The sequence below is a fragment of the Hyperoodon ampullatus genome (assembly GCF_949752795.1).
Source record: "Hyperoodon ampullatus genome assembly, chromosome: 1".
Lineage (NCBI taxonomy): Eukaryota > Metazoa > Chordata > Mammalia > Artiodactyla > Ziphiidae > Hyperoodon > Hyperoodon ampullatus.
The window spans coordinates 19,083,049-19,101,458 of NC_136914.1; the positions used below are offsets into that span (position 1 = coordinate 19,083,049).

Genomic DNA, 18,410 nt, shown 5'->3' on the forward strand with positions numbered 1-18,410 from the left:
GAGCTGCATGAGCTGCTTGTATATTTTGGAGATGAATCCTTTGTCAGTTGCTTCATTTGCAAATATTTTCTCCCATTTTGAGGGTTGTCTTTTGGTCTTGTTTATGGTTTCCTTTGCTGTGCAAAACCTTTGAAGTTTCATTAGGTCCCACTTGTTTATTTTTGTTTTTATTTCCATTCCCCTAGGAGGTGGGTCAAAAAGGATCTTGCTGTGATTTATGTCATAGAGTGTTCTGCCTATGTTTTCCACTAAAAGTTTTATAGTGTCTGGCCTTACATTTAGGTCTTTAATCCATTTTTTTTTTTTTTGTGGTACGCGGGCCTCTCACTGTTGTGGCCTCTCCCGTTGCGGAGCACAGGCTCCGGATGCGCAGGCTCAGCAGCCATGGCTCACGGGCCCAGCCGCTCCGCGGCATATGGGATCCTCCCAGACCGGGGCACGAACCCGTATCCCCTGCATCGGCAGGCGGACTCTCAACCACTGCGCCACCAGGGAGGCCCTTTAATCCATTTTGAGTTTATTTTTGTGTATGGTGTTAGGGAATGTTCTAATTTCATTCTGTTACATGTAGCTGTCCAGTTTTGCCAGCACCACTTACTGAAGAGGCTGTCTTTTCTCCATTGTATATTCTGGCCTCCTTTATCAAAAATAAGGTGACCATATGTGTGTGGATTTATCTCTGGGCTTTCTATCCTGTTCCCTTGATCTTTATTTCTGTTTTTGTGCCAGTACCATACTGTCTTTATTATTGTAGCGTTGTACTGTAGTCCGAAGTCCAGAAGCCTGATTCCTCCAGCCCCATTATTCATTCTAAAGATTGTTTGGGTGGGCTTCCCTGGTGGTGCAGTGGTTGAGAGTCCACCTGCTGATGTAGGGGACACGGGTTCATGCCCCGGTCCAGGAAGATCCCACATGCCGCGGAGCGGCTGGGCCCGTGAGCCATGGCTGCTGAGCCTGCGCGTCTGGAGCCTGTGCTCCGCAATGGGAGAGGCCACAACAGTGAGAGGCCCGCGTACCACAAAAAAAAAAAAAAAAAAAAAGATTGCTTTGGCTATTCGGGGTCTTTTGTGTTTCCATACAAATTGTGAAATTTTTTGTTCTGGTTCTGTGAAAAATGCCAGTGGTAGTTTGATATGGATTGCATTGAATCTGTAGATTGCTTTGGGTAGTAGAGTCATTTTCACAATGTTGATTCTTCCAATACAAGAGCATGATATATCTCTCCATCTGTTTGTACCATCTTTAATTTCTTTCATCAGTGTCTTATAGTTTTCTGCATACAGGTCTTTTGTCTCCTTAGGTGGGTTTATTCCTAGGTTTTTTATTCTTTTTGTTGCACTGGTAAATGGGAGTGTTTTTTTAATTTCTTTTTCAGATTTTTCATCATTATTGTATAGGAATGCAAGAGATTTCTGTGCATTAATTTTGTATCCTGCAACTTTACCAAATTCATTCATTAGCTCTAGTAGTTTTCTGGTGGCATCTTTAGGATTCTCTATGTATAGTATCATGCCATCTGCAAACACTGACAATTTTACTTCTTCTTTTCCGATTTGGATTCCTTTTATTTCTTTTTCTTCTCTGATTGCTGTGGCTAAAACCTCCAAAAGTATATTGAATAATAGCAGTGAGTGTGGGCAACCTTGTCTTTTTCCTGATCTTAGTGGAAATGGTTTCAGTTTTTCACCATTGAGAGCAATGTTGGCTGTGAGTTTGTCATATATGGGCTTTATTATGTTTAGGTAAGTTCCCTCTATGCCCACTTTCTGGAGGGTTTTTATCATAAATTGGTGTTGAATTTTGTTGAAAGCTTTTTCCACATCTATTGAGATGATCATATAGTTTTTCTCTTTCAATTTGTTAATATGGTGTATCCCATTGATTGATTTGCATTTATTGAAGAATCCTTGCATTCCTGGGATAAACCCCACTTGATTATGGTATATGATCCTTGTAATGTGCTGTTGGATTCCGTTTTCTAGTATTTTGTTGAGGATTTTTGCATCTATGTTCATCAGTGATATTGGCCTGTAGTTTTCTTTTTTGTGACATCTTTGTCTGGTTTTGGTATCAGGGTGATGATGGCCTCGTAGAATGAGTTTGGGAGTGTTCTTCCCTCTGCTGTATTTTGGAAGAGTTTGAGAAGGATTGGTGTTAGCTCTTCTCTAAATGTTTGATAGAATTTGCCTCTGAAGCCATCTGGTCCTGGGCTTTTGTTTGTTGGAAGATTTCTAATTACAGTGTCAATTTCAGTGCTTGTGATTGGTCTGTTTATATTCTCTATTTCTTCCTGGTTCAGTCTCAGAAAGTTGTGCTTTACTGAGAATTTGTCCATTTCTTCCAGGTTGTCCATTTCATTGGTTTTTTTAGTTGCTTGTAGTGATCACTCATGATCCTTCGTATTTCTGTAGTGTCAGTTGTTACTTATCCTTTTTCATTTCTAATCTGTTGATTTGAGTCTTCTCCCATTTTTCTTGATGAATCTTGCTAATGGTTTGTCAATTCTGTTTATCTTCTCAAAGCACCAGCTTTTAGTTTTATTGATCTTTGCTATCATTTCCTTCATGTCTTTTTCATTTATTTCTGCTCTGATCTTTATGGTTTCTTTCCTTCTGCTAACTTTGGGGCTTTTTTGTTGTTCTTTCTCTAATTGCGTAAGGTTAGGTTGTTTATTTGAGATGTTCCTTGTTTCTTGAAGTAGGATTTATTGCTATACAGTTCCCTGTTCAAACTGCTTCTGCTGTATCCCATAGGTTTTGGGTCATCATGTTTTCATTGTCATTTGTTTCTAGGTATTTTTTGATTTCCTCTTTGATTTCTTCAGTGATCTCCTGGTTATATAGTATTGTATTGTTTAGCCTCCATGTGCTTGTACTTTTTACAGATTTTTTCCTGTAATTGATATCTAGTCTCATAGCACTATGGTTGATACGATTTAGGTTTTCTTAAATTTACCAATGCTTGATTTGTGACCCAAGATATGCTCTATCCTAGAGAATGTTCCATGAGCACTTGAGAAGAAAGTGTATTCTGTTGTTTTTGGATGGAATGTACTATAAATATCTAATATAGCTTTATACCCTTCATACCATATAATATCTCAATCATTATTTGAATGAATTAGTGAACAAATAATGTGAAATCTTGCCCAATTTGGAATTTATAGTTTAAAGTAATATAGTAATTAATTTCAAATTTATTTTAAAAATTCAAATTTCGATGAAGGTTTAAGTATGTTTTATATTTATTTGCATTATACCCAGGTGCATTCCTTTATTTATTTATTTTTTATTTTTTATTTTTTTGGCGGTACGCGGGCCTCTCACTGCCGCGGCCTCTCCCGCTGCGGAGCACAGGCTCCGGACGCACAGGCCCAGCGGCCATGGCTCACGGGCCCAGCCACTCCGCGGCACATGGGATCCTCCCGGACCGGGGCACGAACCCGCGCCCCCTGCATCGGCAGGCGGACTCCCAACCACTGCGCCACCAGGGAAGCCCTCCTTTATTTTTTTATTCAAATATAATTGACCTATAACACCATGTTAGTTCCAAGTGTACAACACAGACATTCCCTATTTCTATACATTACAGAATGATCACCACAGTTAGTGTAGTTACCATCTGTCACCATACAAAGTTATTAGAGTATTGTTGACTATATTTCCTATGTTGTACATCTCACCCCAGTAACTCATTTACTTTTTTAAACTGGAAATTTGTACCTCTTAGTCTCCCTCATCTATTTCACTTATCTCCCCACCCCCATTCCCTCTGGCAACCACCTTCCCACCTGTTTGTTCTCTGTATATGTGAGTCTGTTTCTGTCTTGTTATGTTTGTTCATTTGTTGTATTTTTTTCGAGTCCACACATAGTGAAATTGTATGGAATTTGTCTTTTTCTGTCTGATTTATTTCACTTAGCATAATGCCCTCCAGATCCATCCATGATATTGCAAATGGCAGAATTTCTGTTTTTATAGCTGAGCAATATTCCATTCTAAATGTGTGTGTGTATGTATAACTTCTTTATCCATTCATCTGTCAGTGGACACTTAGGTTGTTAGGTTGTTTCCATATCTTGGCTATTATCAATAATGCTTCAGTGAACATAGGGGTGAGTATAGCTTTTTGAATTTGTGTTTTACTTTTTCTTCAGAAAAATATCCGTAAGTGGAATTGCTGGATCTGCTGGATTGTATGGTAGTTCTATTTTTAATTTTTTGAGGAACTTCCATACTGTTTTCCATAGTGGCTGCACCAATTTACATTCCAGCCAACAGTACATGAGAGTTCCCTTTCTCTACATCCTTTCCAGCACTTATCTTTTTGATAATAGCCATCCTGATAGGTGTGAGGTGGTATCTCATTGTGGTTTTGATTTGCATTTCCCTGATGATTAATTATGTTGAGCATCTTTTCATGTGCCTGTTAGTCATCTGTATGTCTTCTCTGGAAAAATGCCTATTCAGGTCCTCTGCCCATTTTTAAATTGGGTTGTTTGTTTTTTGATGTTGAATTGTATAAGTTCTTTGTATATTTTAGATATTAATCCCTTATCAGATATATTGTTTACAAATATCTTTTGTCATTCAGTAGAATGCCTTTTTGTTTTGTTGATAGTTTTCTTTACTATGAAAAAGCTTTTTAGTTTTATGTAGCCCTGTTTATTTTTTATTTTGTTTTCCTTCCTGGAGGAGCCATAGGCAAAACGATATTGCTAAGACTGAAGTTAAAGAGCATACTGCCTACATTTTCCTGTAGGAGTTTCGTGGTTTCAGGTCTTACCTTTAAGTCTTTAATACATTTTGAGTATATTTTTGTATATAATGTGAGAAAGTAGCTCAGTTTGATTCTTTTGCCTGTTTTTATCCAGTTTTTCTAAAACCATTTGAAGAGACTTTCTTTTCCCCCTTTGTATATTTTTGCCTCCTTTGTCACAGATCAACTGACTCTAAATGTGTGGGTTTCTTTCTGGGCTCACCATTCTGTTCCATTGATCTGTGTGTCTGTTTTTTGCCAGTATCATAATGTTTTGATTACTCTTAGCTTTGTTGTACAGTTTGAAATAAGGCAGTATGATACCTGCAGCTTTTTCTTCTTTCTCAAGATTGTTTTGGCTACTTGGGATAGTTTGTTTCCATACAAATTTTAGAATTATTCTAGTTCAGTGAAAAATGTCATTTATAGTTTGATAGGGATTGCACTGAATCTGTAGATTGCCTTGGGGAGTATGGTCATTTCAACAATGTTAGTTTTTTCACTCCATGAGCACAGTATATTTTTCCATTTGTATTTTCTTCAGTTTCTTTCATCAGTGTTTTATAGTTTTCAGAGTATAGGTCTTTTACCTCCTTAGATTTATTCCCAGGTATTTTAGTCTTTTTGATGTAATTGTAAATGGGCTTGTTTTGTTAATTTCTCTTTCTGATAGTTCTTTGTTGGTATATAGAAACACAACAGATTTCTATGTATTAATTTTGTATCCTGCAACTTTACTGAATTCCTTTATCTAATTCTAATCAGTTCTAATCGTTTTTGGTGGTGTCTGTTGAATGTGCTATCTGATTCCTCTCACAGGCAGTTTCTGTGGCCTACTTTTCTCCTGTGTCTGAATCATGTGTGGCATGTCTCATTTTTCTTTTTTTTGTTAAATACTAGCCATTTTACATTATATATTGTAGCAACTCTGGGTGATGATTTTCCTCCCTACTCTCTAGGGATGTTTTGGTGGTTGTTTGTATCCTTATTTGTTTTGTGACTTGACTAGGCTACTTGGTAAAGTCTATTTCCCTTGCACCATTAAGCCTTTGGCATCAGTCCTCTGAGGACATAGCTTTGGGCATGTGGCCCCTGCCTAGGATAACAGTGATTTTACCAGGGCTCTCTTTGATTGCCTTTCTCTGATCTCTCTGATAAGCCATCTACTTCCTTTGGTATTACACCCTGCTCATTAGGCTTTATTACTTACTGGCTGGTTTCTCTATTATTTTCAGCATCACCCTACAGCATAAATTGCTCAGCAGTCTGGTCCAATTAATTTGGACAGTGTTCATTTTTAGGGCAATCTTTAAGGTTTTTTGCTGTCCCTGGGAGGGCTCTTTTCAACTGTTTCTATCCATGATTCTTTCTGGAAGATTGGATGGCCAATGGTTTAGCATGTTACTCTTAATTAAGGAAAGTTATTACTTTTGAGAGCACCCTTCAGCTTGATCTCTAGTTCAAATGAAGAACCTAAGTCACTCCTTTAGATAAAGTTTCAGAGCTCTCTTCCTTATGGACTGCCTCTTCCCCTGGGAAATCTCTGAGCCACTACTCTGGGTTCTGCGTGAGGCAGTAACCTCTGGTTTTCTTGGCTTGCCTCTTCCAGAGTGGAACTCTGCTCTAAGAAGGAGCTGGGCTTAGTGCCATAGGGGCTTCAGTATTCTCAGCTTGCTGAGGGTAGAGCCTCTGTCCTATGAATAGGAACTGAGTGGAAAAGGAGCCCCTCAGTTATTAGCTGGCCCTCACCAGGAATTAGCCATTTCAACTTGCAGTTGGAGTGGATGAGAAATACTGATGGCTTATACCTTCTGGTGAAATATGGTAAAACTTGATTGGGAGCTGAGGGAAAAGGGAACCCCATCCTCTTAGGCACACCTACCTGTAGTGGAGCTTTCATCAAACTGAGTTTGGTGGGTGGAGAGAAGCAGTGAATCATGACTCAAATGCCACAGTCTCTCATTGTTCTTACTGAGAAAAGTAAAAACTCACTTTATTCTTTTTTTTTTAATTAATTAATTAATTATTTATTTATTTAGGCTGTGCCAGGTCTTAGTCGTGCCACGTGGGATCTTTGTTGCGGCATGCGAGGATATAATTCCTCGACCAGGGATCAAACCCAGGCCCCCTGCATTGGGACCAGTGCAGAGTCTTCCCCACTGGACCACCAGTCCAGTTTTATATAGTTTTACTGTTTTCATTAGCTTTGCTTATTTCACTGAGGAGTGGGTCTGCAGGGTTCTTCACCTTGTTATCTTGAAAATGGAGCCCCTATAATCTCATTCTTTAAAATTTTATTTTCTTTTTTTTATTCCAAGGAAATATGAGGTGAATGTGAGGTATACAAATATGTTCAGTTTGTCATCTTGATCTAATCTCTTTCATCTCTTTTTAAGCGTTCCTCTCTTCTTTCCAGGTCTCCTTTCTTGCCCAGGTATGAGAAATTGACTTGTACAGTCCTATTACTAGCACTTGAGAGAACCTGGTCCAGAAGCTCTCCTAGTAAACTTGATTTCAAATTCAGCCTTCTCTACTAAGTAGTTGTTTGACTTTAACGTCATATGGGCTCTTTGAATTTCTGTTCCTTCTCCTGTAATAAAAAAAGGAAAGAATGCCTACCATGTGTTGTTATCATTAGAGATAATGTAAAATGTTAATCTAAATATCACTTTTAAAGAATCCAGATTATCTCATCTTAATTATGGGAAATATAAGAAAGAATGTGGCAAAATTATTTTAGCTTCATTATCTAATAAGCTTCAAACTACTTTTGAATTTAAAAAAAAGTCATCTACACACAGCAATTACTGCTTCATTAAAAATGTTTCAAAAGAATGCAATCAAACCTATTTTTTGATTTTTGATTAATCTCTACAGTGCCTTGAATTCTCATGTAAGAAGCATTTAAGAGCTCATGACTGGGAAAAATAATTTTGTTTTTCATATGAACACTCTCAGATATTTTGGTGCTGTTTTGTATATAGGTTTAGACAAAACAGAATGATTTTAAAATTCTAGTACCAGAGGGTTTCATTTCAGAAACCATTACTGTTTAATCCCACAGTGACTGATTCCTGTATCTGGAGTGCTTGATTTAATTTAAAGGTCTATAACTTCAGTGATTTCCATACTGTTAAGAAATGCCATATTATTGTATTTAAATTTTACTGATTATTACCCCATTTGTTTGAAATTGGTAAAAATTTATACATGGATTGAGTGAAAATTTGCCTTTCCTATTTTTTTTTTTGAAGTGAGTTTTCTAAACATTTGTCAAAGCAAAACCTAGTTGCGAACCCTACAAAAGTAGGTAGTCAATTGCTATATTTAATAAATTGCTGTATTTAATAAACATGCTCCTAGATGAGGGAAGCATTTGATAAGCAGGGATTTGCTGTGCATTTAGACATGTGACAAATAAATTACACATTTCTAAAAATTTAGAGTATAGGAAAGGCCTTCAGGACCTTGCCTAGCAATACCTTCTTACATCAATTGGTGTCTGAGGGCTGGAAGTTGCCCCATTATTTAGACATTTATGTGGTTTTTAAATGGTGCATCAATAAATCTTTGCAGACTTTTTGAGGCCTCTTAGTGATGGAAATTGGTGGTTTTGAAGTGGGAGGTGTTGTCTGTAAAAAATTCCAGGAATTCATCCTGCTTCAACTGTTGAGCTTTTATTGATTTTTACATATGGATTTCTATATAATGCTTCATTCATTCAAACAAAGGGTCCTGTGGTGGTTAATTTTATGTCCATTTGATTAGACCTCAGTAACCAGATATTTGGTTAAACACCAGTCTGGATATTGCTGTGAAGTATTTTTAAGATGAGATTAACAGTAGAATCAGTAGCTTACTCTCAATAATGTGGGTGAGCCTTATCCAATCAATCGAAGGCCTTGAAAGAAAACAGACTGAGTAGAGTTCCTTGTGCTATACAGTAGGTCCTTACATGGGAAAAGAATCTTAAAGAGTAGATATATGTATATGTGTAACTGATTCACTTTTCTCTATAGCAGGAAGTAACACAACATTGTAACTCAACTAAATTAAATTTAAAAATTTAATTCAGACTGAGGACTCTGAGGAAGAGTTTTGCCTCCTGACTACTTTTGGTCTTGAGCTGGAATATCAACTCTTCCCTGGGTCTCCAGCCTGCGAGCATGCTCTGCGGATTTTAGATTTGCTGGCCTTCACAATCACATGAAACAATTCCTTAAAATAAATTCCTCTCTGTCTCTCTCTCTCTTTCCCCCTCCCTCCACAGACACACACACACACACACACACACACACACACACCTTACTGGTTTTGTTTCTCTGGAAAACCCTTACTGATACAAATACAAGTCTATGTTAAAAAATCTTGACTTGGTTCAATCCCTTCTTTTTCCAAGAAAGTCTTATTAAAACACAGATTGCTAAGTTTCACTTCCTCCCTGTTAGAATTTCTGGTTCACTATATTCATGGTAGGACCCCCAAATTTGCCTTTATTTTCTGACAAGTTTCCAGGTGATGCCGACCCTGCTAGTTTAGAGAACACACTTGAGAACAGCTCCTCTAGATCACAGTGTAAAATGTTGGAAAGTGATGAAGGAGCTGCAATATACTAGAAATTTTTTAAAAATCATTAAATAAATTATTTGATATGGTCCCTTTCTTGGCCTCTTGACTGGAATCTACTGCAATTTTACTCCATATTTCTGGGCCTCAGATTTCTTATTAATAAAATAAGGACTTTGGAGCAAATGATATTTGATGTTCCTCCTAGTTATAATTTATGGGATTTTATAAATACTGCTACTCCTTGCGAGAATTAAAGAAAAACACTTAAGAAAATAAATTCTGGAATTGTCTGCCTGTAACAGTGAGGAATGATTTGGCAGCAGGTAACTGTGAACTTTGCAAGTAACTGTGAGTTGAGTAAATTGTTTTCTCACATGAAAAATGTCTGAAAGTAGATGACTCATTATTGTTTCCATGATTGCAGGTTGGGTTCTCTGGAACAGAGTCTGAGATGCAGTTTGGGTTATAAAATGCTTAATAGGGATCAACACCTATGAGGAGAAGTGGGAACAAGCAGGATTGGACAGATAAAAACTGGAATGCGTACCCGACAAAACCTCAGCCATTCTGGCAGGGAGCTCTAGAGTGAACATTGCCTAGCAGAGGGTCTTGTGTTGGCCTGAAACAGCCGGATCTGTCTCAGGGTATAAGCTCTATCTCACTCTCTCACTGGAAGAGTGTGACCTCGGCTTAGTAGCTCTCAGCAGCTGAGTTAGACCCTGAAGAGCTGATGTTTGGATGCTGTCTGCTGATCCCACTCTCCACACCTAGCAGCCATTTCTTCCTTAAAGGGAGTTACGTGGGGTACATCTTTTGTCTACCACACATATCAAGACAAGTCCTCTCTGGCTCTCCTTACCTTTCTCTCATGTTCAGAAAATGGGTCCTGCAGTTGCAAATATTACATGCCATTCAAAGCATCAAGGGAGGGGAGAAGCAGTGATGTCCATCTCTTTTATCAGGAAATAAAAAGCTTCTTAGAAACCATTGAGCAGATTTTGCTTATGCTCACTTACCAGAAAGTTATCACATGACTAGATCTGTAGAGGTTGGAAAGGTGACTAGTTAGTGTCTTTATTCTCTACAGTGGAGAAATAAAAGGGAAAGATGGTTGGGATGGATGTGGGATTCCTTGAAGGTCTTTGTCACTCATTTTAGTAATCACCTAAAATATCTCCCAGTTACTCTTCTAGGTACTATGTGTTAAATCCCACAGAGGTGTGCAGAATTAGTACTGTTATTCCCTATTCCCAGGTAAAAGCCCGAAAACTAAATTCTTGCTTTTTCTTATGCTTTTTTTTCACATTTTCCTCAGTCATTGTCATGGAATCCAGAATTAACAGTCTTAGACTTTAAAGAATTTACTGGAGCAGCAGAAAAGAATGTGTTTTCTGGCAATGTATATAGAGTGCAGTTTTACTAAGAACATGTACATGCTCCAATTGGGGAAAAATAGCATTTACTAAACTTAGTATTTTTATTTTTATTTTTCCTGTAGAATCCAAATAAGTTTTCTTTTCTCTCCTGAGAAAATGTGGGCAGGCAATTCACAAATGTGTCATGAACTGAAGGATACAGGGGCTGTAATTTGCATCAAAGCCAAATCAACAGGACTCCTGTCATCTCCTTTTCAAAGCAGTATTATCCCAAGGGATGTGCTATTTCACTGTAAACCAAGGAATTCATGCTCAAACATGCAGTTGCCAGTTCACAATTTAACATAAAAAGTCTTAAGAAGAAAGCAAGAAAGTAGGTGGGAAAGAAGCCCTACCAATCTCAGGAATCTCTCCTGTTCTTAAGTAGCAGGCATTGTGCTAATAAACAAATGAAGATGAGTAATAACTTAGTGAATTACAATAATGCATATTGTCAAGTGGATAAATCATAACTAAAAGTAAGGACCATGCTTTCACAATTGCTGAAGTGTATAGGAAGAAGGAAGAACCTAATTATCTTATTTCTGTAGCTTGTCTGATTGAAATTTAGCCATATTCAAACTCACTTCCCTGTAAATTTATTTCTGGGGTCAATGATTTTGACCTAGGATTTATAATTTTTTTTCAAAAACATTTAAAAATTATATAGAACAGCAGAATAATGTCAGAGTTGTAATGTAATATCAAAGTTATTTTAATAAGAACTATGTTTTAACAGCAGTGTATAACTTCTCAAAATAACTTAGATAACTGTTTTTCATGGGTGCTTTTAGAAATTGTTAGACGAATAAATACTTTGACGTATTGGAGAAGAATATACTGTTTTCATAGTGAAACTGTAAAATCTCTCTGCAACTTTAACAACCAGAATAGCCCAATCAATGAGCACCTTTGAATGAACTGCCTTTCAGGAGACAAAATAAGCAGTGGTTTAAAAAACTTGTTTTTTTAAATAAAAACAGTAAAGGGCTCTAAAAATAATGAAACAATCAACTGCAAAAGCTAATTCAATTGAGTCCCAACTAGGTATGACACATTTTACACACATTATCTCACATATAAAAGAAATATGTAAAGGAATCATAAAAAGCAAGTTGTTTGTGAATAACTTTCCATACAATATTATTTATCCTTTTAAGCCATTCCTTAACTATTTTATTTTTTATTATTTTTTCAATAAAAATTCCACAGAAGCAATTTAATCACTTATAGAAAGATTTCAAACATATAGTCTCTTGAATGAACTGCATTTCAGGAGACAAAATAAGCAGTGGTTTAAAAAACGTGTTATTTTAAGTAAAAACAGTAGAGGGCTCTAAAAATGATGAAACAATCAACTGCAAAAGCTAATTCAGTTGAGTCCCAACTAGGTATGACACATTTTACACACATTGTCTCATGTATAAAAGAAATATGGAAGCTATGAATAAAGGAATCATAAAAAGCAAGCTGTTTATGAATAACTTTCCACACAATATTATTTATCCTTTTAAGCCATTCCTTAACTATTTTATTTTTTAATGATTTTTCAATAAAAAGTCCAAAGAGGCAATTTAATCACTTACAGAAAGATTTCAAACATATATATTCTCAAACATATATTCACTTACAGAAAGATTTCAAACATATGTTATTTCTTTAGGGAATAGTATTCTCTATCTTGTTTCAATATTGATTTATGCATTAATTTTTTTTCTGCCATGGAACATCAGTGGATATATTTTTCAAGGGGCTATATTTCTAAATTATATTAAAATAGAATTTGTCTACTTTCATAATTAAAGTTCCAGGAGATATTTTTCACAGGAATATACATATAATTTTTAAAATCCTTCTAATGCTACTAAAAATAATTGCATTATTTTCCTAATGAACTACTATCACCAAGGCTCCATGTTAATAGAACTGTATTAATTCTGACTCAGAATTTTGTACACATATTTCACTCAGGTAATTTTCTAAATAGAGGATAAATTTACTCAATATGGAAAATATATATTGAATGTTATTTTTAAGCTGCAATTATAAATTTGGTAATTAATAAGATGGAATCAATTGATTATATTTAATGTTTAGCAACATCCCTCTCCCCTACTATAGATGATTAGGGAGCAACAAGATGGCTGAACATCTGAATTGCTTATTTTTTCTTTCTTCAGAGTTCCCAAAGGTATATATTAAAACACAGAAATGACAATTTTAGAACCATAAACACATACAGAACCCAAGATACGTCCTTGTGGAAGGAATTAATGGCAGTGTAACCAGAGTTGTAATGTTAAATATTTCTGCGATATGAGAGGCAGCATAATGTTATGATGAGGAGCACAGACTCAGAGCAAGACTGCCTGAGACAAAGCTGGGCTCCACTCACCATCTGCATGCCTGTAGGCAAGTTGGTGCCTCTCTATCAATGTGGAACATTACCATAATATACTTACTATTAATATACTACTGACTTAAAGCATTAACGTAACCTCCCAAGGAACCTATTTTATTAATAAGAGCCCAGTTTTAACCCAAGGAAAATTGAGTTCAAATAATAAAGGATAGTTAACTATTTCAAAGTGTTCAAATAATTTTTAATTTTATGATATTAATATGAGTCTGGAGTAATTCATGTATTTGAATCTCTTATTTCTATTCTTCAAAATTGATCTCTTCTGTCTCTTCTCTCTTTTAGCTGTAATTTGACACAGAGACAGGACAAAAAGAAAATGCATACTCCTAGAATATTTCCTAGAAACAGTATAAGTCCTGTGAACATCATACAATAACTTTTTAAATTGGACGATTAAGAAAAATATCTCAACTACAAAAACCAAAGGCTAGTCCTATTCTTTTTTTTATTTCCTAGGGTAAAAATCAGAAATATTAGGATTATATACAAAATATATGTAAAATGAAAAACCAAATGTATCCTTTCTCTCATTTTCCTCTACCCTTTTTTTATTTCTCTTACACATAATACGTCTATTAAACTAAAAAGATGTTTTGTCAGTTTTTATTTTTCATCAAGCACTCTCAGTTAGCATGTGACACAACAAAAAGCATTGTCAGATGATATTAAAGATAGGCAACATTCTAAATGGACACAAATTGAACGATTCAATTATCTGCCACCAGTATTATCAGTGTACCTCTGTTGTGCTTCTCCATTTTATAGGAAACAGCTGCCTAGCCAGTTATTCCTACCTATTTGTGGAAACTCAAGACCTAGTTTCATTAACAGCATAGTTACTGGACAACAGAAATAGATCCTTTTTCTAGTTTATGAGGTAAACCCTAAAAAAGCTTATTCAATTAATCATGGAGGGATTTAAGTAAAATCAGTGTATTTTAGAAAATGATTTAATGTTAAAGGGCATAGGGCAGGGACTCAGGTTAGTTTTAACTAAGTGTACTTATCTATTTGCCTTCTCTTATAGAAGTGAGAGAAACAAAGATAAATAGATGTATTAGCTGTAAAAATCTATGGCTCAAGGAAGGAAGTTGATTGTGCTAGGGAAATGAAACAGTTTTTACATTGAGTAAGAATTGCACTTATATGTGTGGGTGTATACATACACACATGTATAAAATCACAGCACTATATAATTACAACTTCACTGTGGGAGTTAGCTGTAAGAACTATGGGGTCTTTGAAACCCTGAGATCGGCATTGAGATAAATAATATTCTGAATAAGAAACAATTAGAAAATACTGTTTGATCTTACACTGTAGAAGAACTACGGTGTTGGGGTGGGAGAAACTATACCTGATTTTAAAGTTTTTGCATCGATTGACATATGTATATCCTCAAGGCTCCCACACACAGTTATTTTATAAATCTCTTTTGGTCTTAATATTTCTGTTCTGAGAGATAAGTGAACATGAGGGAGGAAGAGAGAAACTTCAAATACGTTAGTTCTACTGTCACCTTTAGTAACCTTTCTATTTTGTTACTCAAAGCCTTTTGCATTTAGCAAGAGGTCACTTACAGAGGTAGAAAAACACTTATTTTCTCTGAGACGCAATTAATTGTTTTGCTCAGTGATGAGGTTTGATTAGATCTTCTCTTAGTCCCTTTTATCTCTAAAGTTTATGATTAAAATGCAGAATAGAAAATTACCACAGATTCAGAATGTCTTAGAGGCACACTTGCAGATATCAATACTAAAACTTAACCTGGAGAGAATAAAAAGGGAAAGACTGAAATCTGTGTGCATGGAAGTCTTGGGGGTGTGAATGAAAAAGTCATTGCTGTTGAATTCTTTTCATATATTCAAACTAGTAAGACGTAAGTATATTTCAAGGGATTTCAAAACTGACTGGAACTTAAATAATATCCATATGGACTCATTCATGTTATGAGTGAGAAAACTATAACTGAGGGAGGATAAATGGATTAAAACATGGTCTTATCACTAACCTTTTCATTAATTCATTTTTCATTCATTTAAATAAACATTTACTAAACACTTTTGCATGGAACACTATGTTAAGCACTAGAGAACAATACAAATACATCATTGTCCCTGCCCTCAAGAGTATTTTATGTTCTTGGAAGAAAAAAAGCAAATTTCCCACAGCAAATGACTCATAATTAAAGAGAAAGTTATTCATAATTAAAACTGTTCTTTGATTTAAAAAAATCCATTAACGTGAGAGATCATTGTAAGCACACCAATTTTAGAAAGCATAAAAGTAGTTTAAAGTGTTCCAACAAAGAACAGTCCAGTCCCACATGGCTTCCATAGTGAATTCTCCCTAACATTTAAGGAAATAAATACCAATTCTATACAAACTCTTTCAGAAAATAGAAGAGGAGGAAATTAATTTCCAACTCATTTCATGAGGTCACTATTAGTCTAATGCCAAAACTAGACAAATACATTTGAAGAAATAAATGTTATAGACCAATATCTTTTTATGAATTTGCACACAAAAATCCTCAACAAAATATTAGCAAAATCAAATCCAGTAACATATAAAGGCCAGTACATCATAACCAAGTTGGACTTACCTCAATAATGTAAGATTGGTTTAACATTCAAAATTCAATCAGTGTAATTTGCCATATTCACAATATAAAGAAGAAAAGAATATGATCATTTCAATAGATGCAGATGTATATTTGATGAAATTCAGCACCAAGTCATTTCTAAAACTTTTAGCCACATACAAAAAGAGAACTTCCACAAACTTCTAAGGGCCATTTATAGGAAACCTACAGCTAACCTCATATTTAAGTGTGAATATTTGATATTTTCTCCCTAGGATTAGGAATAAAGCAAGGATGTCTGCCCTCCCTGTTACCATTCAACCTTAATATTGCAGGTCCTAGCTATTGCTATAATGAAATTAATAGCATAAAAGGCATAATGATTGACAAGAAATATGTAAAAAATATTTCTATTTCCATAAGACGTGATTGTTTACATAGGAAATCCTCAAGGACTCTACAAAACAACTACTGAAAATAATAGGTTAGTTTCGCAAAGTGGCAGGGTACAAGGTTAATATATAAAACTTTTGTATTTTTGCATTTTTATATAACAAAGGAAAACAATTGGAAAATTAAAGAATATTCCATTTATAATAGTGCCAAAATATAAAAGAACTAGTAATTAATTTAACGAAAGATAAGCAAGGCTATATGCACTGAAAACTAGAGCATATTGTTGATGTAAAGAAGACCTAAATAGAGATATTTACTATGTTCATGGATTGGAAGAGTTAACATTGTTAACATGTTAATTTTCTTTAAATTGACCTATAGAATTAATCCAATCTTGATCAAAATCTTAGAGCCTTTTTTGGTAGAAATTAATAAGTTGATTTGAAAATTTATGTGAAAATGCAAACAATTCAGAAGAACCAAAGTAATTTTTAAAAAGAACAAAGAAGACATACATTACATGAGTTTAAGACTTGCTATGAGGCTACAGTAATAAAGACAGCATGGCCCTGGTGAAAGAAGAGATCTATCAAATGGTTAATAGAACAGAATAGTGAATCCAGAAAAAGAACTGTACATACATGCTCAATTGATATTTGCCGAAGGTCCCAAAGCAATTCAGTGGGTGAAAGAAAATCTGTAACAGTGTTGGAACAACTGGATATCCCTGCAGAAAAAGTAAACATCAAACCTTAACATACACAATACACAAAAGTTAACTTGAAATGCCTCATAATTGTAGTGGTAAAAATATAAAACAGCAGGAAAAATATTTGAAAATTTGGGTTAGGCATTGTTTTCTTAGAACATAAAAGGCATAAACCACAAAGGAAAAAAATGAAAAATTTGACTTTATGAAAATTGACATATAGCTCTTCGAAAAACACCTTAAGAAAACAAAAAGGCAAGCCATATAAATGTGAGGATAGATATACACAGCAGCAAGTAATTGGAAAGCGATTCACCATAGTGCCAAAAACAATATAATTTGAATAAATATATGGTATGAGGAATAATTTATAATTCAATAATAAGAACAATTAAGCCAATGATAATGGACACAAAGATTTGAACAGATTTCACAAAGGAAAATATTTGGCCAATAGGCTCATGAGAAGATACTTAGCGTAAGGTTGTAAAGGTCATTTATGTAAATCATAAAGAGTTATCAGCGGCGGAGGGGGCGGCGGGCGCCACGGGAGCTGTGCAAGTGACTGCAGCGCGGACAGGCGGGTCGGGGCACGCGATGCCGCCGCCTCCTCCTCGCCGGCCAGGCTGAGCCGCCGCTGGAACCGCGAACCGAGCGGCTGCCGGGCGCGCCAGCAGCACGGGAGAATGGGCTGCGGCGGGAGCCGGGTGGATGCCATTGAGCCCCGCTACTAGGAGAACTGGGCTCGCGGGACGGAGTCCACATGGCTCACCTACACCGACTCGGACGCGCCGCCCGAGACAGCGGCCCTGAGGCGGGTGGCCTGCACGCAGGTGTGCTGGAAGATGGCAACGGCGTGCCCTGATCGACAGCCCCAAGTGGAATATCCAACCCAGAGAAGATGAGCTGTGGGACCTAGTGCCCAAATCCCCAGGGCCTCAGCTTAGGCCCCCTGACCCAGAAACAGAATGGCCTCCAGACCACAGAGGCTAAAAGCGGACGTCTGCAAAAGAAGTCACCGTTAATGTCGCAGACGGCATCCAATAGGTGGACAGAAGTCGAAGAATCCCAAAGAAGTGCGGCACCTAGCAGAGTGTTCAACCAGTTGACGGGCAGAGGGACTTCTTTGGTGCCCTTCACATCCTGGACCCCATTGGGGAACCTTGAAGACGTGGGTGGCCCTTGCTGTGTGGGAACGCTGCTGAGTGCCTTGGGAGACTGTCTTAGCCTGTTGGGACGTTCTCAGCCTCTTATTTATCACGTAAATGTATTGGCATAATACTCCCACAGGGTAACAAACTGCAAATGTATGTTCAGTTTGCTTCTTGCAACTCCTGAAGTGTGGTCTGTTGGAAAAGTGGCGAGCAAAAGCCACGGGCCAGTTTAGGAAACGGAAAAGTAGCAGGGGTAGGTTCCTGGCTGAAAGAGTCACAGTCGGTTCTGAGCTCTCCTGGCCATGCTCCTGCGCACTGCTTCAGGCAGGCTTATTCCTTCATTCTTCCTTTTTGATATACCACCATCACAAAGCTTACCGTGTTCACTTAAAAGTTGGCTTTC

The 18,410-nt window shown here is 36.5% G+C and overlaps 1 pseudogene across 1 annotated transcript; it reads left to right on the forward strand.

Annotated features, from left to right (window-relative positions):
• The first annotated feature begins 17,539 nt into the window (after positions 1-17,539).
• On the forward strand, positions 17,540-17,942 carry LOC307057127 (brain and acute leukemia cytoplasmic protein-like; annotated as a pseudogene). Its single transcript has one exon. The product of its transcript is annotated as a brain and acute leukemia cytoplasmic protein-like (transcript).
• Positions 17,943-18,410: the final 468 nt, after the last annotated feature.